Source organism: Scyliorhinus canicula, chromosome 7 (assembly GCF_902713615.1).
Source record: "Scyliorhinus canicula chromosome 7, sScyCan1.1, whole genome shotgun sequence".
Classification (NCBI taxonomy): domain Eukaryota; kingdom Metazoa; phylum Chordata; class Chondrichthyes; order Carcharhiniformes; family Scyliorhinidae; genus Scyliorhinus; species Scyliorhinus canicula.
The window spans coordinates 64,492,769-64,518,017 of NC_052152.1; positions in this window are offsets into that span (position 1 = coordinate 64,492,769).

Below are 25,249 nucleotides of genomic sequence, written 5' to 3' on the forward strand. Positions count from 1 at the left end.
CAATGATTTCTTAAAGGTACTCTCACATGACAGGTTCAACTCTGGGCATCTCAGAAGAAATTTTTGTTTGAGGGGGGGCTGGGTGGAGCTCAGAGATAGAGAGAAAGAATCCTGTTTTGAACAGGTGAAGGAGAAGGATTTGAAAATCTACCGAGAGGGGTCATGAAAACACTGTTCCAGGCACAGGCTTTGGAAAAGGATTCTAAAGGAACATGGCGAACAGCAGAAAATTGTTTTGTAAATACAAGTATAAGCTTTGCCTGCCTATGTAAGTGGAAATGTTTTTCTTTTAATTTAGAGTACCCAATTATTTGTTTTCTAATTAAGGGGCAATTTAGCATGGCCAGTCCACCTAACCTGCACACCTTTGGGTGTGGGGGCAAAACTCACACAGACACAGAGAGAATGTGCAAATTCAACACAGACAGTGACCCGGGGCTGGGATCAAACCCAGGTCCTCAGCACTGTAGGCAGCAGTGCTACCCACTGTGCCACCATGTCACCCATAAGTGAAAATGTAAGTGGAATGAGAGTTGTATGTTCATATGAAGTGCTGTTTAATGGAAACTAGTGTATTAAGGGTAAGAAACTACATGTAATCTGTTATCATTAAGGTTGAAGTTTAAAGAGTAAATTTTGGACTGTGGGAAGAAACCGGAGCTCCCGGAGGAAACCAATGCAGACATGGGAAGAACGTGCAAACCTCCACACCGACAAACACCTGGAATTGAACCCGAGTCCCTGGCCCTATGTGGCAGCATTGTTAACTACACTCCCAAGGTAGCGGGCACACATGTGCACATGCATGATCCTCAGGCTGTTGTCGCACATGAGCTGAACATTCATGTTTTTGGAAGAATGTTATTGCTACAGAGGGAGTGCAGTGAAGGTATACCTGACTGAATCCTGGGTTGGTGGGGCTGGTGTATGAGGAGAGAATGAGTTCTGGACCACTTCAAACAAAGTTAAGTGCTTTGTGTTAGTTTCACTGCTGACCACTTCAAAGTCCCTCAATCATGAAGGCAGATGAATGGGAAAGCACTTAACTCTGTATTGGTCCAGGAGCTGTCAATCAAAGTTTAATGTTTATTAACATTGCGGTTAGTTTCACAGCTGATCACTTTTAAGTTACTGAAGCATGGGTGGCCCAGTGGCACAGTGGTTAGCACTGCTGCCTTACAGGACCAGAGACCCAGGTTCAATTCTGGCCTTGGGTGACTGTCTGGGCGGAGTTTTTACTTTCTCCCGTATCTTTATGTGTTGCCTCCGGGTGCTCCAGTTTCCTCCCACAGTTCAAAGATGTGCTGGTTAGGTGCATTGACCATGCTAAAATTGCCCTTAGTGTGCAAACGGTTAGGTGGGTTACTGGGTTATGGGAATAGGTTTGGGGTGTGGGCCTTAGTGTGCAAACTGTTAGGTGGGTTACTGGGTTATGGGAATAGATTTGGGGTGTGGGCCTAGGTAGGGTACTGTTTCCAAGGATCGGTGCCGACTTAATGGGCTGAATGGCCTCCTTCTGCATAGTAGAGATTTTATAATTCTATGAAAGTAGATGAATGGAACAATACGGACAGCTGGGTGTATATGGACATTGTCAATCACAGCCTAGTAAAATCAATAACAAAGAGAAATGAATGAATGGCTTGCTATCAAAGATCTGAGGAGGTTTCAATCCAACTGACTGGATATCTCTTCCAGGATTTGACCTGTGCCTGAGCCAGCAGGTGTATTGCTCAGGTGAGTGTGAAAGCAATGTTTTTTTTCACTGCCTCTGTCCAGACTCCTTTTTAACTTCCAGACAGGGTCCCTTCTGGGGAGCTTCCTGACAGGTGTCTGTCTTCTGGGGGTCTTCCTGCCAGGGGTCTCACTCTCTTCTGGGGACTCACTGGGTAGGTCTCTTTAATTAGGGGATTTGTGGGTAGGGTTTCTTTATTTAAGGGTCTGTGGGGAGGTCTCTTTACTTAGAGGGTCTGTGGGGGGTCTCTTTAATTAGGAGGTCTCTCATGGTGGGGTTGTGGCACCATGGTTGGGAGGTTGGGCAGCACAGTAGCACAGTGGTTAAAACAGTTGCTTCACAACTGCAGGGTCCCAGGTTCAATTCCCGGCTTGTGCAACTGTCTGTGTGAAGTCTTCTCGTTCTCCCTGTGTCTGTGAGAGTTTCCCAGACCGGGTGCTCCAGTTTCCTCCCACAGTCCAAAGATGTGCAGGTTAGGTTGATTGGTCATGTTAAATCGGCCTTAGTGTCCAAAAAGGTTAGGTGGGTTTCCTGGGTTACGGGAATAGGGTAGAGGTGTGGGCCTAGATAGGATGCTCTTTCCAAGGGCTGGTGCAGACTCGATGGGCTGAATGGCTCCTCCTGCATTGTAAATTCTATGATTCTATGAATTGTGCTGGTGATCCGCCATGATCGTAATGACCTACTCCTGCTTTTATGTTTCCATGTTTCGACCGAAAGACAGCACCTCTAAGAGCATCCTTAACATTTGTGCTCAAGTGGGATTTGAATCCACAACCTTCTGACTCAGAGACTGAAAACTCCATCAGCCTGGTCCTGTTTCAGGAAACAGGCCATTGATAGTTTCGTCAATACTGCATTCGCCCATTCTAAAAACCTTTGGAAGGGATGCTATACCAAGGTTTTTTGAAGTAATCCATCCCAGCTATAGTAATGGGTAATTATTTGGTTAATCATTTTAATTCTTATGTGGCCTTTGTGCCTATTTTGGGCTGTGTTGGCTGTCAGTGCTAACTGCAAAGTTGTGCCAAGTTATTTGTTTGGAGCTGGAATGCAAACTTTCCCTGGCTATAGGGACATGATGTCCAGTCTGTTATTAGATACGAAGACCAGGAGGAAGGAGAACTGTGAGGAAGTGTGAAAAGACATAGGACAGAGGAATGGAGGTGAAAGGAAGCCTTGTCCCCACATTGGTTTACAGGAGAAGGGCATCATGCCTCCTGTTCAATCTTACAGCTCTGTTTAACTAGGAAGACTGCTGTTACAGAGCTGTAACACCTACTGCAGCAGCAACTGCCGCTCAGCTACAGCCCACACTGTTCTTTGCCTGAAGGTGACTGTGGCTTTGAATTTCTTTCCCTCAGGAACAATGCAGGCTGCAGCAGGTGAACGTAAGCTCCAGTATTCAATTTATTGTGGGTGACTGAATCAAGCAAGTGACAGATTTGCACTTCTCCATTAGAAACAAATTCAACACAATTCCAATGTACGCACCACTTTGCGGAAATAAAGATCTGATGATGTATAATTGACTTTGCTCGCATAACCTTATGTGCTCCATATTAAGACCCCAGAGTTAACATGAAGGGGAATGGGGGTGGGTTGACTAATGGGCCTAGTTTCAGAAGTTCCAGTGAGGACAAAAGAGAGAAGATGGGGAAACGGGAAGAGGAAGTGGGGAAGGTTTTCGTGTTGACAGTGAACAAAGAAATGGTTGCCTCCCAAAGGGCAAGAAAGAGATAATAATAATTATCATTTTATTGTCATAAGTAGGCTTACATTAACACTGCAATTAAGTTATTGTGAAAAGCCCCTAGTCACCACATTCCAGCACCTGTTCCGGTACACAGAGGGAGAATTCAGGGGCGAAATTCTCCGCTACCCGGCGGGGCGGGGGGTCCCGGCGTAGCGGAGTGACACCAACCATTCCGGCGTCGGGCCTCCCCAAAGGGGTCTCTTCCACCTCCGCCATGATGGAGGCCGTGGTGGCGGCGGAAGAAAAAGAGTGCCCCCACGGCACAGGTCCGCCCGCCGATCAGTGGGCCCTGATCGCGGGCCAGGCCACTGTGGGGGCACCCCCCCCCCCCCCCCGGGTCCGATTGCCCCGCACGCCCCCCAGGACCCCGGGGCCCGCTCCCGCCGCCTGCTCCCGCCGGCACAGAGGTGGTTTAAACCACGTCGGCGGGAGAGGCCTGACAGAAGCAGGACTTCGGCCCATCGCGGGTCGGAGAATCGCCGCAGGGGGCCCGCCGATCGCCGCGGGGGGCCCGCCGATCGCCGTGGGGGGGCCCGCCGACCAGCGTGGCATGATTCCTGCCCCCACCGATTCCGTGCAGGGGTCGGAGAATTCCGCCCCTGAATTCTCAGCTGGTACAGTAATTGAACCGGCACTTCTGCACCACAAACGAGCTGCCTAGCCCACTGAGCTAAATCAGCCTGGAGGTGAAGGGTAGGGTTAAATTGTATGTATGTAAATGCACAGTGTATAGTGAACTAAAGTGGGGAACTGGAAACAGAATTTGCTCTGGGGAATATGACATAGTAACATTGACAGAAACATGGCTCAATCCAGAATAGGACTGGGTATTAAAATCCCGGGTTGTAAGGATTATAGCAGAAATAGGGTAGGCAAAAAGGAAGGAAGTGCATCAGTCTTGGTCAAAGATAGTATCACAGTCCTTGAAGAAGATGCAGTTCCTGAATTAGAATCTATATGAGGACGGCATGGTGGTGCAGTGGTTAGCACTGCTGCCTCATGGCGCCAAGGGCCCAGGTTCAATCCCAGCCTCGGGTCACTGTCCATGTGGAGTTTGCACATTCTGCATGGGTCGCACCCCCACAACCCAAAGATGCGCAGAGTAGATGGATTGGCCACACTAAATTGCCCCTTAATTGGAAACATTTTCTTAAAATTAAAAACATTTATTTATATGGTTTAAGGTGAGAAACAGGAAAGGAGTAGTTATCTTGTTGGCTATTTATTATGGACCTCCAAATAATGGAGAGGACGTAGAAGAGACCATTTGGAGGCAGATTATGGAAATCTGCAGGACAAGTAGGGCTGTGATAGGTGGGGATTTCAATTACCCTAACGTAGACTGGAAGAAGGGATGAGAGTGAGACACAGAAGGGGAGAAATTCCTGCAGTGTTGCAAGAGAACTTTCAGGAACATTTCCAGTCCTACCAGGGAGGAAGCAGTGCTGGATCTGGTCCTAGGAAATGAGGCAGGCCATGTGGAGAACATCAGAGTGGGCGAGCAGTTGGTAAATAACGATCATAATATAATAAGGTTCAACATTAAGTTGGACAAGGATAAAAATCAGTCACAGATTAAGATCCCAGATGGGAAAGGGCAATTTTAGGGGTTGAAAAGTTGAACTGGAGCAGATTTATTGGAAACGCATTTACGTGGTTAAAACTGGATGCAACATGGGGGAGTTTCAAAACAAAGATGAACAGGGTGCAAGATGGGCATATACCCATGAGAAATAAAGATGGGGTAACCAAAGCTAGAGTAACCTGGACGACTCAGGTTATTGAGGTGAAAATAAGGAAGGAAAAGGCGGCACATAATACAGGCCAGAATAATAATAGCAATAGAAATCAGCTAGAGTATCTCAAATTAAGCCTGAAATAAGGAATGCTAAGCGGAAGCATTGGAAAGGATGGCAGGCTGCGCAAAAACAAATAGTTCTTCAAGGAGTTCATCAAAAACAAATGTTCTTCAAAGTTATTGGCCCGTAACTTCCTTTCCAATCCCCGACTTCAGCCAATGGCCCACTACACATGCATGGTATGACGACCCGGAGGTGCGGAATTGCGGGCATGCGGGCTAGAAACGTTTAATCTCCTTGTCCGAAGTAAGGGCATGCGCGCAAGAAACGTTTAAATTCCTTGCTCAAATTATGAACATGCACGCTAGAAACATTTAAACTCCTTGTCTGTTTTTTTTAACCGGCTTGACTGCATGCACTATGCTGAACCGTCAGTAAGAAAATTAAAGAGACAGAGCTAACTTGATCAACTTGCCCCTATGTTAGATAAGTTTTTACGCTTACTTATTTGCGCTTTCTTCCCTCGGTCCAGGATCATTGAGCAGTGATAGGAAACATCGGGAGCAATGTTTTGGTACGTTAATTAGAATTAGAATTAGAATTAGAACAGTACAGCACAGAACAGGCCCTTCGGCCCTCGATGTTGTGCCGAGCAATGATCACCCTACTCAAGCCCACGTATCCACCCTATGCCAGTAACCCAACAACCCCCATTAACCTTATTTTTTAGGACACTAAGGGCAATTTAGCCTGGCCAATCCACCTAACCCGCACATCTTTGGACTGTGGGAGGAAACCGGAGCACCCGGAGGAAACCCACGCACACACGGGGAGGACGTGCAGACTCCGCACAGACAGTGACCCAGCCGGGAATCGAACCTGGGACCCTGGAGCTGTGAAGCATTGATGCTAACCACCATGCTACCGTGCTGCCTAATGTTTTATGTTATTAGTGTTTAGCGTTTATAAATATGTTTAAATTGCAAATAAAATGAAAGGAAGATACATTTTTATTTTAAACTTTTGTCATGAGGCTGTTTATTCTATGAAAAAGGTACTTCATTGTGTAATGTGAGTTTGGAGTCACAAAAGTGGAAGAACATTTTTTTTAAACTTCGGTTTGTCAAGAGGACGTTGTTCCATTAAAGGAACTATAATGGATAGAATTGGTTTGAAGCGTATGTAATCTTCACGGTCACTCACTGAGGAGTGAGATTGTGGTTCTTTGCGTGGCTGATGAGCCGAGAGCCACATCTTTAATCATTCGCTTGGCAAGAGTTTCCAAAAGGTGGGATCGGTCCTTGGAATCGACAGCACGGTATTCCTTATTCAGGCTCATATTCCAGGCCACCTCTTGCCATCGGGTGTTCGCGAAGAATTGTCCCTCTTCAACCAAGACGTATTTTCCAAGTAGGTATTTTCTGAACAAGGATCTCCCAGGCATTGACATCTATGTTCCATTTCCTGAGGTAAGCCTTCAAGGTATCTTTGAAAAGCTTCCCTCATCCTCCTCTAGTTTGCGATTCTTCCTTGTGTTGGGTGAAGAAGAGTTGCTTTGGGAGTCGGGATTCTGACACCCTAATCATATCGGCAGCCCAGCGGAGTTGGTTTTGGATGATCATGGCCTCGATACTTGCTCTATTGACTCTTTCAAGAACAGTAATATCAGCACGCCTGTCCTCCCAGCTGATTCAGAGCTATACTGCATTTGGATATTGCAATGTATTTTAAACTGTGTTATTTGAGTCTCCCTGATGTAATGTTCATCCTTACAAGCCTCAGTGATTACTTCAAATGCTTTAACAAAGTTGCTTTAGTTGATGTATGCAAGCCTCCTGTAAGCTAATGTGAACTATCTCTTTGACAGGTATTGCAGAATCCAGTGCAGATGCAAAATCTGTAGTCATGCTTCACCTCCGCTGGGTCATCACACTAATAGCTTCTTAAATCATTTAACTTCTTTTGAGGCTTCGACGTAGGCACAGGGACCTTGAGAGGAGTGCCAGGCTACATCTCCACCTCGTGATGAAGCAAATCAATTATTCCACCTATAAGAGTGTACTGACAAAGGGCATCCAAAAAATATGTCAGAGGAGATGTGTGACAGGATTTTGAGCTTCAGAAGCTCCTGCTTTCAGACTTTGAACTTGTAACATTAACCATTGATACGTCTGAACACTCTCTCCCTCCTCATCTCACTCCCTCTCTCCATCCCCTTGTCCCCTCTCTCACCTCCCCCCTCTTCCCTTTTCTCCACTATACAAATAGACAGAACCAATGTGTTTTATTGACCGTTGTGTTTAAATGAGAAAATATACTTTATTGAAAGAACTTTGTAAAAGTTGAGATTATTACGCAAAATGTAATTGTTCAGCTGATAAAGTTAAACCTTTAGTTAAATGTAAACTGGTTCTATAGTTTGAGATTCTAAAATTATTTTTGTTAATAAATATCTTTCATTAAATTTTGCAAGCTTCTACAAATACCTGACTGAAACACTGGTTAACACTGCTGCCTCACAACACCAGAGATCTGTGTTAAATTCGGGCCTTGGGTGACTGTGTAGTGTTTGCACATTCTCCCCGTGCCTGAGTGCATTTCCTGGAAACATAATATACAACCATAAATTTCCTACAGTGTAAAAGGAGGCTATATCAAGTCTGCAGCGACCCTCTGAAAGAGCTCCTTTTCTAGATCCACTCCCCTGCCCTATCCCCAGAAGCTAACCTGTACATCCCTGAACACCAAGGGCAATTTATCATGGCCAATCCACCTAACTGCACATCTTTGGGAAGAAACTGTGGGAAGAAACCGGAGCACCCGGAGGAAACCCATGCAGACATAGGGAGAACGTTCAAACTCCACACAGATGGTCATGCAAGGCTGGAATTCAATCTGGGTCCCTGGTACTGTGAGACAGGAGCACTAACCACTGTGTTACCAGGCCGCCACCAATCTCTCTGTGTGCCTCGGGTTTCCTCCCACAGTCCAAATATGGGAGGATTAGGCATATTGTCCTTGCTAAATTGACCCTTAGAGGTGCAGTGTAGGTGAATTGGCCACACTAAAGTGCCCCTTAATTGGAGAAAAAAAAAATTGGATACTCTAATTTTTTTTTAAATGACTGATGGTTGTGATTGCAATTGAGTCTTCACTAAATCCATGAGTTCACTAAATGTTTCAGAGTCTGGCATGCTTGGGATTGTAAGACTGCGAGTAAGGATATAGGTCTAAGTTCCAGAAACACTCAGGAGCATTGATTTGTGTTTAAACTACCTTTAAAAAAGAAATCAGACATTCAAATTTGATTCTAAGTATCAACAGTTTAGATGTTTTTTATTTTCAAAATTAGTTCAAATTCAATTTGGAGTATTGTGGGGCTGACGTGTTTTCTTAATCTTCCCACTCCCTTATTTTGTTTGCTTGAAAATAATTCCCAAGGTTCTTGATGTTTTGTGTCCACTCTGAGGAGGAGTCAAATAGGTCAATTCACCCAAAGAGAGGCATTCTGGTGAGTACTTTTATTTCAGACTTCAATTATAAAAGGACACTCGCAGGTGTTGGGCCAGATGCAGTGTCAAGATAATTTATCTTCGGCACCACATATAATGATGCACTTTCACAGTCTTCATTAATGAACACATGATATTTATTCATAAGAATTGTACAGCAGTTGCATGGGCTGTAGCATGCTCTCAAAATGCCTCTATCTCAGTGTCTTTCCTGTCTTTATAAATTTAGAGTACCCAATTTACTTTTTCCAATTAAGGGGCAATTTAGCATGGCCAATCCACCCACCAAGCACATCTTTGGGTTGTGGGGGCGAAACCCACGCAAACACGGAGAGAATGTGCAAACTCCACACAGACAGAGATTAAGTGCTGATGCCGGGACAGAATCAGTGCACTTAAACAACAGAAAAATTGGCGCCACTCCCGGAACAATTCAGCAACCGTTAATGGGCTAACATTAGTATCACATAGAGCACGAGCGATTCCAATGGTAAACGGTGTCGGATTCGGTGACATTCGAGAGGCTGACAAGCTGCAGCACTCTGTTCCCCACACACACTCATTTCAGCCAACAAGATGGCAGCAAGGAGAGCGGCATCCCAGTTCGCAGATGCCGAGCTTGAGATTTTGCTGGACATCGTGGAGGAGAGGCGGATTACCCTGTGCCACGGAGTGAGAAGGAGGCTGCCACTTGCTGCGGTACACCAGATCCTGGGCACAGGTGACAGACCCCATGAGCGTCGTGGGCCCCACCACCAGGACTGGACAGCGGTGCTTTAAAAAACTGCACAACCTCCTCAGGGCGGCCAGGATGAGTAGGCACCACTGTGCCCTTGGCACCAACCCCCACCCCACACATCCGTAACCCCTCCCCCACAGCTGGAGGGTGACTGGATTCCACCACCAGCGGTGTGCCCGCCCCACACTTCACCAAGGCCAGCACCCATACCAACCACCAGGTCGGCTGCCCTGGTCACAAAGGCCACCAGTATCCACCCACTGTGCTGCATTGGTTCCATTGCCTAACACTGTGTGGTTTCTGTCTCCAAACCCCCTCCCCCGCCAAGAAGAAGGCTGCCCACAATTGCCGGGAGAGGGAAAAGACCGTAGGGGGACTGCCGGACCTGCGGCCTCTCACCACAGCACAAGCAGCAGGCATTGGACCTGGTTGCTGGGCCTGGAGAGAGGCCGGTCGCTAAGGTGGAGGTCGGCATCGAGCAAGCAAATGACACCCCGTTGAGGTACAGTTCCCCACGGCACGTGTGTCACCATCCCCACAATCACCCGCAATCCCCCACACCACCCCGGCATTCCCGCTCTCCCATCACCCACCCGCCCCTCCACCACCACCCCCCCACCCCCCCTCCCCACGCTCTCCATAACCCCCTTTCGCCAGCAACCTCCCCACACTCCTTCCACATCCCACCACCACCAAACCCCTCAAAGCCCCCACATGGAATCATAGAATCATACAATTTACAGTGCAGAAGGAGGCCATTTGGTCCATCGAGTCTGCACTGGCCCTTGGAAAGAGCACCTCACTTAAGCCCACTTCTCCACCCTATCCACGTAATCCAGTAACCCCACCTAACATTTTTGGACACTTAGGGGCAATTTAGATTGGCCAATCCACCTAACCTGCACATCTTTGGAGGAAACCGGAGCACCCAGAGGAAACCGCATGCAGACACGGGGAGAACGTGCAGACTGCGCACAGACTGTGGCCCAAGCTGGGAATCGAACATGGGACCCTGGAGCTGTGAAGCAACTGTGCTAACCACTGTACTACCGTACTGCCCCACCACCAACCCCCCCACAGCCCCCTCCACCACCCAACACCACCACCCATACCCTTCTCCACCACCACCCCACAGCCTCCTCCACCACCCCCACACTACCATCCACACCACACCCACACCCCCCTCCACCACCACACCCACATCCCCCTCCACCACCCCTCCACAGCCCTCTCCACCACCCCTACACCACACTCACACCGTCCTCCATGACCATCCACTCCCCCAATCTGCAATCATGTGTTATGTCTTGTGTCTTGCAGGATCACTTGTCGAGGAGACGGGCCCTTCTGGTATTCCACGCCCCCAAAGCCAACTCCAAGCGGATAGCAGTGAGGAAAAGGAAATGGACAGCGACGAGAGCACTCGAACCACAGCCCGAGTCACCCCGGCGCACCAATCTGGGGACCACATGGACTTTGTGACTCAGCCGTCTCCAACACCCGCTACCATCCCAGAGACAATAACCTCGGTTGGACACTTTAGTGAAGAGGCTCCTGGGGGTGCTATTTGGTGCAGGCCACAGAGGTGTTGTGGTACATCAGGTTGAGATAGGAGCCTCCAAGAGGTGGATGGTGTGAGGGCGGCCCGAGCCCAGACAGTAGCTGTTGTCTGCCTGGGTTTCGGGCTTCTGGAAAGGGCGGTCCCATCAATTGTGGAGATGCAGTCGCAGAGCCAGGGACTGCGTAAAGGGGTGTCAACAGCCTTCCAGGACCAGCAGATACAGTTTGAGGAATCCAACCACCTGCAGGGGCAGGAGGTGGTGCTGACCATACATGCCACCCAGGCATCCGTGGTGTAGGCCTTGGGGGCAAAGATATCGGCCATGGGTCAGGATGTCCAAGGCCTGGGGCATTCTGTGCGGGTGGTGGATAAGGCACAGTACAGGGCTGCCCTATCACAGGCAGTCATGTACCAGAGCAACCTGGATATTGCAGCGGTGCTCCAGAGCTTGGCCCAGTCACAGCTGGTCATGGTTGAGGTCATCGGCAGCGTTGCCTAGGCGCTGGGGGGGGGGGGGGGGGGGGGGCAGTGGGGCAGTGGGGCTGGAGGTGAGGATGTTCAGACGTTGGGGATGGTCTTGTCCAGTAACTCCAGTTCAGTCAGCGCTCACCGCTCCTGAGCCCCACCCCCACCCCCCTCCATCCCATCCCTCCCCACTGTCCTGACCGCCACCACCCCAGGGTTCGGTGGGACCACGTGATGGAATGACCAGCTCGCATGCAGGGATCATCGGGTGGATGGTAGAATGTGATACCATGGACAGGACTCAGACGATGTCAAACATTGCAGAGTACCAAAGCTCATCGCAGAGCGGGTTGGCATCATCCGCCATCCCATGGACAGACCTGCTGTTACTGCCAACCCAGTACCTGCACACCGTAGTGAGGCAAATATGTATCATGGAGGGGGCTGCAAGGGGGGAGGACTGGTGGCGCCGGGAGGGCGTTCATGAGAGGGGTTGGTTGGCCAAGGGGTGGTGGGATGGGATGTCCGTGCCGCTGGCCAGCCAGTAAACCTGGAAGGGATTAGAGCATCCCTTGCACTAACAAGTTGCCCTGGCTAACAAGTTGTATGGTCCCCATGTCTGCCCGGGCCCCATCTTCTGCCCATCCCCCCCCCCCCCCCCCCCCCCCCCCCCCCCCACCGCTTCCTCCTCGTCGGACTAGGCCTGGCTTCAACCTCCTCTTCCAGCACTTCACACTTCTGCTGCCCATTGTCGTGGAGGATACCACAGGCCACTACGATATGGGAGACTCAACTGAAGGCCCCTCCAGAGCGGTCCAGGCACCTGAACCGCATCTTCAGGATGCCAAAGCACCACTCAATCACGCCCTTGGTCGCGGCACGGTTATTGTTGTAGCAGGTTTCTGTGTCAGTCTGTGGCCTCCGGATAGGCATCATCTGCCACGATGGCAGCGGATACCCCTGTCACCCAGGAGTCAACCCTCTAGCCAGAGGTGCAGCTCGAAGAGGCCAGGAACCATCAAGTGTGCCAGGAGGAAGGCGTAGTGCACACTGTCCAGGTATCGAGAGCAGACGTACATGATGTGCAGCTCATGGTCACACATCAGCTGCATATTGATCGGGTGGAACCTGTTTTGGTTTGTGAAGACTGGCCCTTCATGGGCCAGTGCTTGTAGGGCGACATACACTCCGTCAATCACCTCCTGGACCCAGAGCATCACCATAATGACGGCAAACCCTGCTGCCCGGTTATCCTGGTGGGCTGAGTCCACATTGAATTTGATGTATTTTGCTGAGCGGGTATATGGTGCCTCTGTGACAGCGTGGATGCACCTGTGCACCTGTGTTCTGTGAGATCCTGGACAGGTCCCCACTCAGCGCCTGGAAGGACCCAATGTCGTAAAAGTTCAGGGTAACCATCATCTTGATGGCCACCGGGAGTGGGTGTCCTCCCCCATAACCCTGCGCTGCCCTCCCCCAGGGTCCTGTGGGAGACTCCTGAGTACCTACTGAGGGCAGTTGAGCTGGTTGTCATGCATAACCTCAAGGAGCATGGACAGATTGGAGAACCTTGACGATGGCCAGAACAGTCTTCACAGCCAGACTTCTGCTACCAGTGCTGAAGGCTCGATCATGAAATTAAAATCAGCTACATTTTCTTTACCTCACCTTTGTCACTGGATAGTGACATGGACATCCTACATACTTTGCGCCGGTTCTGTGCATGACTTGAATATTTCCGCACCTCCCCCATGTCCACTGCTTTATTGCTGTGTGTTAACAAAGTAATAAAGGCATCATTTATGTCTGTTTTATTTCTCATTTAAAACAGTCCAAGTTAGATATTGTTACAAATGAGAACATTTGGAAATTCAAAGGAAATTTAATTCTGAAGATATCAATGAAAAATAGCAGAGATAGAATAAAATTCTGGTGACTCTGGATGCAGTTTACGTCGTTTGCATCTAATGGGCTATATTTAAAAATGTAAAAACATTAATTTTGTGTTTCATAATGATATCCTCTACGGTATCTTAGTATTTGCTAGCATCAGATTTACTGCTGTTTTTAACAAAACATTTAACTTTGCACCACAATAATAATAATCTTCCGACACAATAATCATAAATTTTTTAAAACCATAAAATGAGCACGGAAACATATGCCTGCTCCTTTGACAAAATCCTATTTTTAACCAAACGTTTGAGAGGGATGATCTGTGTTTTGACCTAAATCGGAGGTCCAGCCCCTCCCTCCAATACCATTCATCTGCCCTTAAACGTTAATGAACATCATTCTACCAGATATGATAGAATTGGATCAGCCAGATGTGCAGATGAGAGGCAAGAACAAGCAGATTCTTGCATAATTAGACCATCAAACTAATTGAGCTTAAAAAACATTTACTTAAAATGTGGACCAAATACTTACCTTTTCTTTAGTTCCATAACTATACATTTAAAGATACCCTATTTAAGAGAATTACATTTAAATATAGTCATGGATATTTTTAACATATTATTTTAATCAATAGCAATGTCAAGAAAGTACGCTCTATTTTTAGCTCTTAAAATTCTTGATTTTTCTTCAAAGTTAAGGGCCGGAATTCTCCAAAATCCTGGCTAAGTGTTGACGCTGGCGTAAACACCGGAGTGTTTCACGCCGGCGTCAACGGGCCTCTTGGCCCAGCGATTCACAAGGGGCCAACACAGCGCCGGAGTGCTGCACGCAGCTCCGCCGTTGATACATGGCCCTCCACTGCCGGCGCGGGTCCGAACATGCGCGTGGCCATTTCCACGCCGGCGCATGCGCGTGGTGGCCGTTTCCACACTGGCAGCATGCAACATGGCTTGGCAGAAGATGGTAGGCCTCCCCCCCCCCCCCACCCCTGGATCACACGCGCCCGCCAATTGGTAGTCCCCGATCGCGGGCCTGGCCCTCTTGGAGGCCCCCCCTGGATGCTGACCTCTCCGCCCCCCCCACCAGGACGGCCAGCGCGGCCGCGGGTCTGAGCTCCCGCGGGTGGAACCAGGTTGGAACCCTGCCGGCGGAACTCGGCCGGCCAACTGCCGCCGATTCTCCAGTCGCTGGAGAATCGCGTCCCGGCGTTGGAGCGGTGTGCCGGGAATTTCCGGCGATTCTCCAACCCAGCGCGGGTTCAGAGAATGCCAGCCCAGATATTTCAGATCCAAATTCTAAACTAATATTTGCTCATAAATTCTATAATTCACTCTGTTCTTTCAATTTAAATGTACTGAGCAAAAGAATTTAACGTACATCTGAAAGTAAAATTGAACACCAAACATGAGGAAACTAAATTAAGCATTATATGCACCCGTATTTCATCATCTTCATAGATTGCAATAATGATCTTACCTTAAATGGAAAGTATTTGATGCAAAACTAGTTCATGTCATGACACATTTGCGACATAGCGTTGTAAATACAATGTCACTAAAGAAAAAATTACTTTAAATAGAGATTAATGGCAGCTCAGTGGAACTGGGCTTTTGTATGCTGTACTGGAAATAAAACATTGCCCAATTAGCCATCAGACCAACTACTTAAAAGATGCTGCCTCCTTCAGTGCTGATCACTGCAATGCTTTGCTTGAAGTGAGGCCGAGCGGAGTGAAGCAAGGTTGCAAACAAGAATTTTTCTTTGTTAAAAAGGAAGTATTTTGCCTCTCAGTTTCTATCAAACTTTATTTGACCGTTTGCATTGTTCTTAAAGTTCTCTACCTGAATCAGTCTGCCCATTAGTTGAATATACGGAGCGGACAATTTCATATACGTCCTGAAGGTAGTTTATACCATTGCACTTACAGTGACTGAAAGATGTCCTTGATGAAGATCTAAGCATGGTGGTAGTGACAACTTTCTGTATCTTCCTCCTTATTCTGCGATCACTCACTAACAAGTATGGTTGTCCACCTAAGAAACTCTGTGTTACTGGCCACGGGTTCTGTGGGTTCTTGCATGGCTGATGAGCCTGTTCCTAGAGCCACATCTTCAACAGCAAACTTGGCAGGTGTTTCCCGGAAGTGGGATTGGTTCTCGGATTCTAGGTCGGCCGCATTCCTTTCTCAGGCTCCTTTTCCAGGCCTCCGATTGCCATTGGTGTTCTCAAAGAATTATGTCCCTTCTATCAGGAAGTTCCTCCAAAGGGGCAGCACGGTGGCACAGTAGTTAGCACTGCTGCCTCACAGCGCTGAGGACCCGGCTTCGATCCCGGCCCAGGGGCACTGTCCCTGTGGAGTTTGCACATTCTCCCTGTGTCTGCGTGGGTCACACCCCACAACCCAAAGATGTGCAGGGTAAATGGTTTAGTCACGCTAAATTGCCCCTTAATTGGGAAAAAAAGAATTGGGTACTTTAATTATATATAAAAAAAGGGAAGTTCCTCTAAGCAAGTCTCTCCCAGCTGTTGATGTCTGTGTTGCATTTATTGAGGTAAAATTTCAGGGTGTCTTTGAAGCCCTTCCTTTATCCTCCTCTTGGTAGGGAGCCTTCCCTTATCTGGGCAAAGAAGATTTGTTTCTGAAGTCGAGACTCTGACATCCTAAGCATATAGCAGGCCCAGCAGAATTGATTTTGGATGATCATAGCCTCAATGCTGGTGCTCTTGGCTTCTTCCAGGACACTGATGTTAGTATTCCTGTGCTCCCAGCTGATGCGGAGAATCCGCCTCAGACAGCATTGATTATACTATGTTGGGCCTTGAGGTGGCGCTTGTACATAGTCCAAGTTTTTCAGCCGTATAGAAGAGTTTGGAGGACGGCCACCTGGTAACCCTAGGTTCTGGGTGTCAGCACAGATGTCACAGTCATCAAAGACTCTTGTCCTTAGGCATCTGAAGGTGGTGCTCACGGATTGGATACGATGTTGGATCTCCTCATCAATGTCAGCCTTAGCTGAGAGGTGGCTCCTCAGATATGGGGAATGTTCCACATTGGATAGGATTTCTCCAATAATCGTGATGCAATGAGACCGGATCATGTCCTGGGTTGGGTTGGTTAAGGAAATGTATATTCTAGGTTCTGAAATTGAGTTTATTTTGATTTACTGATCACAGGTAGGTAAGCCTGCTGGATGTGGTTTTCCAAACAGGTCAGGGATGGGGTAATCTATTTTTAGATCCTAAAGAGGGCTGCTCAGTTGTAAAGAAAGCTGCTGAAACGCTCTACTTTTGCTATTCCAAGAGCGAAATGACTGAATCAAACTCCACCACCTATGTGCCTTTCTGAAGCTAGCGATTTCCAAATCTCATGGTCCTGTCCCTGTCCCCTTTCACCGATTGCCAAAGGGTTTATTTGGGGGCGAGAGCTGGTTTCCTTTAGTTGGCCGCCTGGTGCGGGACAACTTTTATCGCGAGAGTGCCGTCACACATCAGCAAACACACGGGCTAGGATTCTCCGTTTGGGAGATGAAGGGCGGGATCCTCCGTTTGGGAGATGAAGGCCAGGATTCTCCGTTTGGGAGATGAAGGGCGGGATTCTCCGTTTGGGAGATGAAGGGCAGGATTCTCCGTTTGGGAGATGAAGGGCGGGATTCTCCGTTTGGGAGATGAAGGGCGGGATTCTCCGTTTGGGAGATGAAGGGCGGGATTCTCCGTTTGGGAGATGAAGGGCGGGATTCTCCGTTTGGGAGATGATGGGCGGGATTCTCCGTTTGGGAGATGAAGGGCGGGATTCTCCGTTTGGGAGATGAAGGGCGGGATTCTCCGTTTGGGAGATGATGGCCAGGATTCTCCGTTTGGGAGATGAAGGGCGGGATTCTCCGTTTGGGAGATGAAGGCCAGGATTCTCCGTTTGGGAGATGAAGGGCGGGATTCTCCGTTTGGGAGATGAAGGGCGGGATTCTCCGTTTGGGAGATGAAGGACGGGATTCTCCGTTTGGGAGATGAAGGGCGGGATTCTCCGTTTGGGAGATGAAGGGCGGGATTCTCCGTTTGGGAGATGAAGGACGGGATTCTCCGTTTGGGAGATGAAGGACGGGATTCTCTGTTTGGGAGATGAAGGACGGGATTCTCCGTTTGGGAGATGAAGGGCGGGATTCTCCGTTTGGGAGATGAAGGGCGGGATTCTCCGTTTGGGAGATGAAGGGTGGGATTCTCCATTTGGGAGATGAAGGGTGGGATTCTCCGTTTGGGAGATGAAGGGCGGGATTCTCCGTTTGGGAAATGAAGGGTGGGATTGTCCATTTCCCGACGGTGATTTCGTAATTGCCGATCGGGCGGAGAATCCATTTTTACGACCGAATCGGGGGCGGCGCCTGTTTTACGCAGGTTTGCATGCTCCGCCCGTTACAAAACATGCCACAGGCTGTTGGGACGGCCTCAGGATGTCACCTGAAGACCCTTCCCCGATGCCACCCCCCCAATTGGCGGAGTTCCTGACCGCGCGGCTGACGGGTTGGCTCAGTGGTCGGGAACCGCGCTGCTGGTGCTGCCAGTCTGGCTGGAGCCCTGCTGCTGGCCACCCCCCCCCCCCCCTCCCCACCCTGGCTTTAGCAAGGGCTGTGGGGACTGATGGGGGGTGGCCAGAGGGTGGCGAGGGGGTGTCAATGGGGGCACTATTTGGCAGGTTGGGTCAATGCACAACTGGCGCCATGTTGTATGGCGCAACATCGTGTGTATGTGTGGCCATGGACCTGGAAATTCTGCGACCATTTATTTCATGGAAGCCGGGCGTTTTATATGGCACGGCTGCTATCCCCTCTCCGGTCGGAGGATCAATGCTGGGGTGGCGCCGATTTTTCCCACGGAAAGCGTCACGGATCATCCGGACATAGCTCCAAAATCAGAGAATCCAGCCCTACATTCTTCCGTTGGAGCTGATTTCCCCTAGTTTTACGACATCCTTGTGGTCATAAAGCTGGATAGTAAGAAGTCTTACACCAGGTTAAAGTCCAACAGGTTTGTTTCAAACACGAGCTTTCGGAGCACTGCTCCTTCCTCAGGTGAATGGCAAATTTATGCATGGCATGGGATACAAGGGATTTCCGGGCCGCCATCTTGAATGGGCGACCCAATAGCAGAGTCCCACAGTCAACTTCCCCCTCCACAATGGAAACTGACCCCGACCCCTCAACTTCCCAGATGGTGTTTCATACCCAGTACTGGAAGGTAGCAGTAGCAGCACCCAGAAGAAATGTAAACAATAATCGGAGGATTTCTGCCATGACAGGTTCTGCTGAAGACGAGGCTGGAATTGCCACGTTTTCCAAAGTAAATGGTGGTTTCTATCCTGTTTGTCAGTACACCCTACCAAGTAGTTGTGGTATCACCAACATAAGAACATCTGAACATACGAAATAGGGAGAATTCACTCCATATGGATGACGCCACTGATCTTCTCGGGTTGACAGGCTTGACTTCCAGGTGAGCAGTGAGCTGGTTGAGCATACAGTGTAACATAGACCTGGTTGTCTGGGCGACCAGGTATTGGAGTGTGATTTTGGCTGTGGGATATTGATTGGTGGTTTGCAGGGTGCTGGCAGAAGGCAATCGATCCTGGGATGTTCAATTTGTGGGCGAGTTGTCGATCTGTCAATCCTCTGAATTTCAATATTCTGTCACACTGGTATTTCTGCATCCATGTGGAAATATTTTCTTTTGCAGCATTTAGTGACAGTGTGACTTGAGTTATATTATTGATCTGAACGCCCAGTGCTTTAAACTGCTATGAAGTCTTCCACAGGTGACAACGGAGTTCTGGAAGTGGTGGGGTAGTCATAGATGACTCAGGGAGCTTGGTTTGCTGTGACAATATACATTTTTAAGTGCATGTTGTAGTCTAAAGCTATAGAAACTGACAGTCACATGGCTGACCAGAAATCATCCCACTCCTACTGCCTGCCTTCGGGATATGTTGGAAAGATTTATAGGTTGATAATTAACATATTTAGCCATGCTATCTTCCTTGGCCATCAAAGCCTGAGTGGGACTCAAACACAGAGGGCCCGATTCTCCGCCCCCCACGACGGGTCGGAGAATAGCGGGAGGGCCTTCCCGACATTATTCCCGCCCTCCCGCTATTCTCCCCCCACCCCCCCCGCCCAACTCCCGACACGAATCGCTGCCGCCGTTTTTTTACGGCCGGCAGCGATTCACAGCTGTTCGATGGGCCGAAGTCACAGCCCTTTACGCTGTTTTTACGAACGGCAAACACACCTGGTCTGGCCGTTCGTAAAAACGGCGGGAACAACTCGCTTTTTATAACCATGGCACCGATTGGCACGGCAGTACCACGGCCGTGCCAAGGTGCCATGGGCCCGCGATCGGTGGGCACCGATCGCGGGCAGCGGGCCCGATGCCCGCGCACTATTTGTCCTTCCGCCGCCCCGCAGTATCCATTCGCGGGGCGGCTGAGGGACATCCCGGCCCGCGCATGCGCGGGTTTCGCGCAAATACGCGATGACGTCATCCGCGCATGCGCGGGTTGGAGTCTTCCAATCCGCGCATGCGCGGCTGACGTCATATGACGCGTCAGCCGGCGCTAACTCCGGCAAGCGGGCTTAACGATATTCGTTAAGCCCGTGATGCCGGAGCTTGCGGCGTCGGGCTGCTAGCCCCGACCGGGGACCAGAATCGGTTCCCGGTCGGGAAGGGGGGGGGCTGGCGTCAAACCCGCCCGGGTTTGACGCCAGCCTTACGATTTCTCCCGTTTTGGGAGAATCGCGCCCAGAGCTTCTGGCTCAGAGGCGGGAACACTACCCACTGTGACACTGAACTGCCACCGTGTTCTGACCCACCTATATTTGCTTGTAAAGAAGTTGTTGGATGACGTCAAGAGTGCGCAAAGTCATGTATTGATTGTTTAGCTACAGGGTGATTTTCCATCCATTTTGCATGGTCTGCACATGTTCAGTTGGATTTATATATGCATCATCACATTGAAGTCCACGTTAATCAGACATTCTGGTATTTCCACTGCTAAAAACAATATTACAGAGCTGAGGGGTGATATAGATGTGGGCATTGCTGGCGAGAACAGCATTTATTGCTCATTCCTTGAGAAGGTGGCGAGCCACTTCCTTGAACCATTGAAGTTCATGTGGTGTGGGTACATCCACAGTGCCGTTAAGACGTGACTGACCCAGCAATAGTGAAGGAATGGCGATATAGTTCCAAATCAGGATTGTGTGTGGCTTGGAATGGACATAGGCGGTTGCAGCTTGTCAGCCTCCCGGGTGTCAATCACAATCATTGGAATCGATTGTGTTCCAAATGGCGCCAGTGTGAGCCCCTCCACAGTCACTAAATTGATCCAGGTTCAGCGCCAGTCTCCGCATCCTAACCCGGTGTCAACACTTAGTCCAAGGAACAGAGAATCCAGCCCATGGTCTTTGACCATAGAGATTGGAAACGCTCTTGGGAGAGTTTCAGTGATGACCAGTTGGTCACAAGCATAAGTGCGGCGAGTCCAACCACAGTTTGCATATTAATTTACATTTACTATACACTTACCGTGAATATTGGAGTACAGAATAGATATTGTAAATTAAGTTATCTTTATATGTATATGTAAAGGTATAGATGGGGTGAAGAAATAGTGTAAATCAACTCAATTACTGGTGTTTGTATTGAAAGCTTTCCAACATTTTTGTTTACTGTAATATTGTTAATTTTTCTTGTTTTATTAATGTTTTATTCTGCTGTTGAAAGTTCATCACAAGGCAGCACAGTGGCACAGTGGTTAGCACTGCTGTCTCACAGCGCCAAAGACCCAGATTCAATCCCGCCCTTGGCTCGCTGTCCGTGTGTAGTTTACACATTCTCCCCGTGACTGTGTGGGTCTCACCCCAACAACCCAAAAAGAGGTGCAGGGTAAGTGGAATTGGCCACACTAAATTCCCTTTAATTGGAAAAAAGAATTGGGTACTCAAAATTTCTTTAAAAAAACAGAAATTTCAACAGCAGATTCCTGTAAATCTGTTCGGTAACGATCCAAAATTTATAAAATTAAATTAAAGCTAGTGTCTATGAAGCCAGGTTCCTCTCTGGGATTTGTTTTGTCCAGGCATAATATTAGATGTGATTGTAAGAAAAGCAATAAAAGAGTCATGTGTGCACATCGTTGGACCTTTTCTCTGGGAAACTAATTCTTCTAATTTCTTAACTCTAATTTCTTTGTGCAGCATCCCCAAAATAAGCCAACGGGAAATTTCTGGGTTCTCTGACGATCTAATGTATTCATTGACCATTCTTAAAATGTAGCAATGAAGTGGATTAGAGTTACTTTATATTTACACAGATATCAATTTTCAATTCTGGGTCAGGATCTGATGTGGTGTGTCAAATGCAAATCAACTAATTGGGCTTTGGTTGAGTACGTTCACCAGGAAGGGAGGAGCAATAGGTTTCAAACACCCCATTTCTTTTGAATCATTATCCAGACCAGACAATGTCCAACCACATTATTCCTGACAGCTAATCAGTTATGTGCACCGGATCACTCGCCATTGGAAAAATTCCCTTCTTGCCCTCCACAGCCCATGGACAAGCTCCTCAAGGGGCTCACCAGGTGCTGGTTTAGCTCACCAGGCTAAATCGCTGGCTTTTAAAGCAGACCAAGCAGGCCAGCAGCACGGTTCGATTCCTGTACCAGCCTCCCCGGACAGGCGCCGGAATGTGGCGACTAGGGGCTTTTCACAGTAACTTCATTGAAGCCTACTCGTGACAATAAGCAATTTTCATTCATTTCATTCAGGTTGTTAATTGGAGGTGAACAGGTTCCCGACTACCACTCTCTCATCCTCACTTTGAAAATTCAAGCACATCTGGATGTATTGGGGTCCAGAGGTATCTTCTGGAATCATTGGTCGTGAAACCCATTCCAAGTCTCTCATCCGCCCCATCGGCCATAGTACCCCTGGAGCCGCAGTTCTTTCTAGGAAGCACTTGAAAATAAAGAGACAGCCTCTTAAAATAAACTGCAGTTAGAAAACCAGCTGCTCCCCAAAGAAAATTAATCCCCATAGAGTTATATAAATAAACAACCTTAATCCCCCCCTTTGAAACAGTCTCAGTCTGTCAATCAAAAAGCTTTTAAGAGGCAATGATGCGTGAAATTGACTGTAAACAATGCAGTTCAAATCTTTTAGCCTTCTAGGCATACAAACAGTCTTCAATACTTTAAAGGGCAATGAAATTGACTTGGAGAAAACTACTTCAAATGTTTCCACCACATTAAAGGGATTACTTTAACTTCCATTTTACAGATCTTTGAACTTGGAATATTGACAGACTATTCATAGAGTTTAGGGGTACAGATGGGGTACTTCCACCTTATTATGAGAGAATTGTATTTTTGAAATACTGACTGACTGTTTCAAGGGTTTAAATGCAGAAAATGGGAAGAACAGCCAAATGACCCCCACCTCCAATGAAGAATCCCCTTCGGCACCCTGAAGGCATTTGTCAGAAGGGTACAAACCTCTTGCCACCCCTCTGACAGCAAACCACCAGGTTGGATTGCCAAGGGGGGAATAGTGGGGTGCCGAAGAGGGTGCCTGAGAGCATGAGTAGTAGAATGAGGGGGAGTCAGGGGGGATGAGGGAGTTACTGAGGGGGGTTCCCCTGCCTGCGATTAGGATGGGGGTGGTCCTTTCCAGCAATCAGCAGGGATGGGGGGGGGGGCACTGCAGCATCATTCTGAGATCAGGACGCCCTTTCCAGTCTCTGAGGAGTGGGACATGTCAGAGAGATTAGGGTTGGCATTCTCCACTGCAAGCCACCCCTCTACCGCTGCTAGTGTGGATGCAGAATTTAGCGCTCAGCCAAATCTCCCATTCACTGCAGCCAAATCTCTCATTCACTGCAGCCAAATCTCCCATTCACTGCAGCAGAACCAGAGAACGGCAGTGAAAATCCAATTGAGGGGAATAATCTATCCAAGTGCCAATGAATGGCACATTGGGGTCACTCCTAACAATATTGGGAATCAATCGCTGACGGCAGCACTTAGTTGCCGATACGGAGAATCGCGGCCATTATCTTCAAGCTGTGTTTGCCCTCAAAGCAATTTGAAACTCCGGCCTATGAATCATAAATGGTGCAGTTCTGAATCCAAAGATGCATTTTAATAGCTCTGTATGTGGAGACTCCCTGCCAATTATAATGTCTCAGGAAATCATCAAAGAGCATATTCGCAAGTCTATTATGCCAGTCAGGTGAATGTTTCATTATCAATCCCCCACTTATATTACAACTTTCCAAACGCAGAACATAATTTCCAGATGTGCCAGTTTGTAGAAACAAACTAAAAACTACTTAAACACCATCAGTGTCAAAACAAAATTCCCACTGGATTTGTTTAATTGCAGCTATAGAATTTACCCTGGTTTGTAGTGTTTTTAAGTTGGAAGTGTAGTGTTTTAAAAAACTATTTCTGCAACTCAGTAGCAAAAGCTATGTTCACCACAAGCTACAAATTCACAGGGGACCAGTAGAACCTGCAGTGTCTGCGTGAATGTGAGCAAAGCTAAAGCTCGAGAGATTTCCTCTGACTGATGTCTGGCTGAATTCTCTCCAACTGGTCTTATCATGAAATCACTCACTTTTTTTTAACAAAGCACAGCCAGGTGTCTTGGTGTCATGCAGTCAGATTCCTACAAACTTTATATTTATAACATTGTGTACAGCAGGTTGAAAGCTGAAGATAAAAGTTATATTTAGGTTTGAGGCATCGCATAGCGACAAGTAAAGAACAGGCAAGAAAAATCAATCCTAGGGGGTAAAAGTCAACAAACTGTTCACTTTAGGTGACTTGGTTGAATAATAGTTTTTCACCTTTAGAACCTGGCTTCAAAGCCACCTGAGCGTGATGAATTTTTAAAAAAAGACTCCTCTATATGTTGCCTATTTAGGTTCCATTGAATGAAGCGGGTTTCTGCACAGACAGAACTTACAGCTTGTCCTATTCCAGTAGTAGTTAGAGATAAAATTAACAAATGGTCGTGCCTCGGAGTACCTCTCTGAGGTGTTCTCATGGGAGACATGGAAGGGAAAATCACGCCGGATAGGAAGGTACCATCAGATGACGATCCTGCGGGTGAATAGACATGTGGTCAGTCGAAGGGATGGGTCGGTCTACATGGCATAAACAACAGAGATGTGGCAGGTCATCTGGGTTGGGGCTCGAGGACCCTCACCTCTGCGCCATACGCCAACCTCTGCATCGATGACAGATTTGTCCTCGGCCACCCCCACAACCTCCAGGGCCCATTCCTCACAGGGGGTGGGGACTCCGACCCCTCACTTCTCTGGGCCCACTCCTACCTGTTATTGGGCAGCTTCTCCTTCTGGGACACAGAGGGGGCATCATGAGCCGCACGCGTCGTTCATCACAGAGGTTTGGGGCGGTGGGGGGGAGATGGGGTGTATGTGGGAAATGGTGAGGATTTATGGGGGATGGAGAGATGGGAGATGGGATGAATGGGGGTTATAGGATGATGGGGAGAGGGTGTGGGGAGATTAAAGGGTGATGGGGAGTATGGGGGAGTGGCGGCTATGAGGGTGGGGGTAGGGCAGCGTGGGCAGCACTGCTGGACATGGGTGGGCCGGGACACAAAACAGTGCTGGGCGGGGGCAGTGCCAGGTGCATTCTCGGTGGGGAGGGGGGATGGTCGGGGGTCTGATGCCCACCCACTAGGGTGGCCTGGTGGAGGTCTTTGATCTTC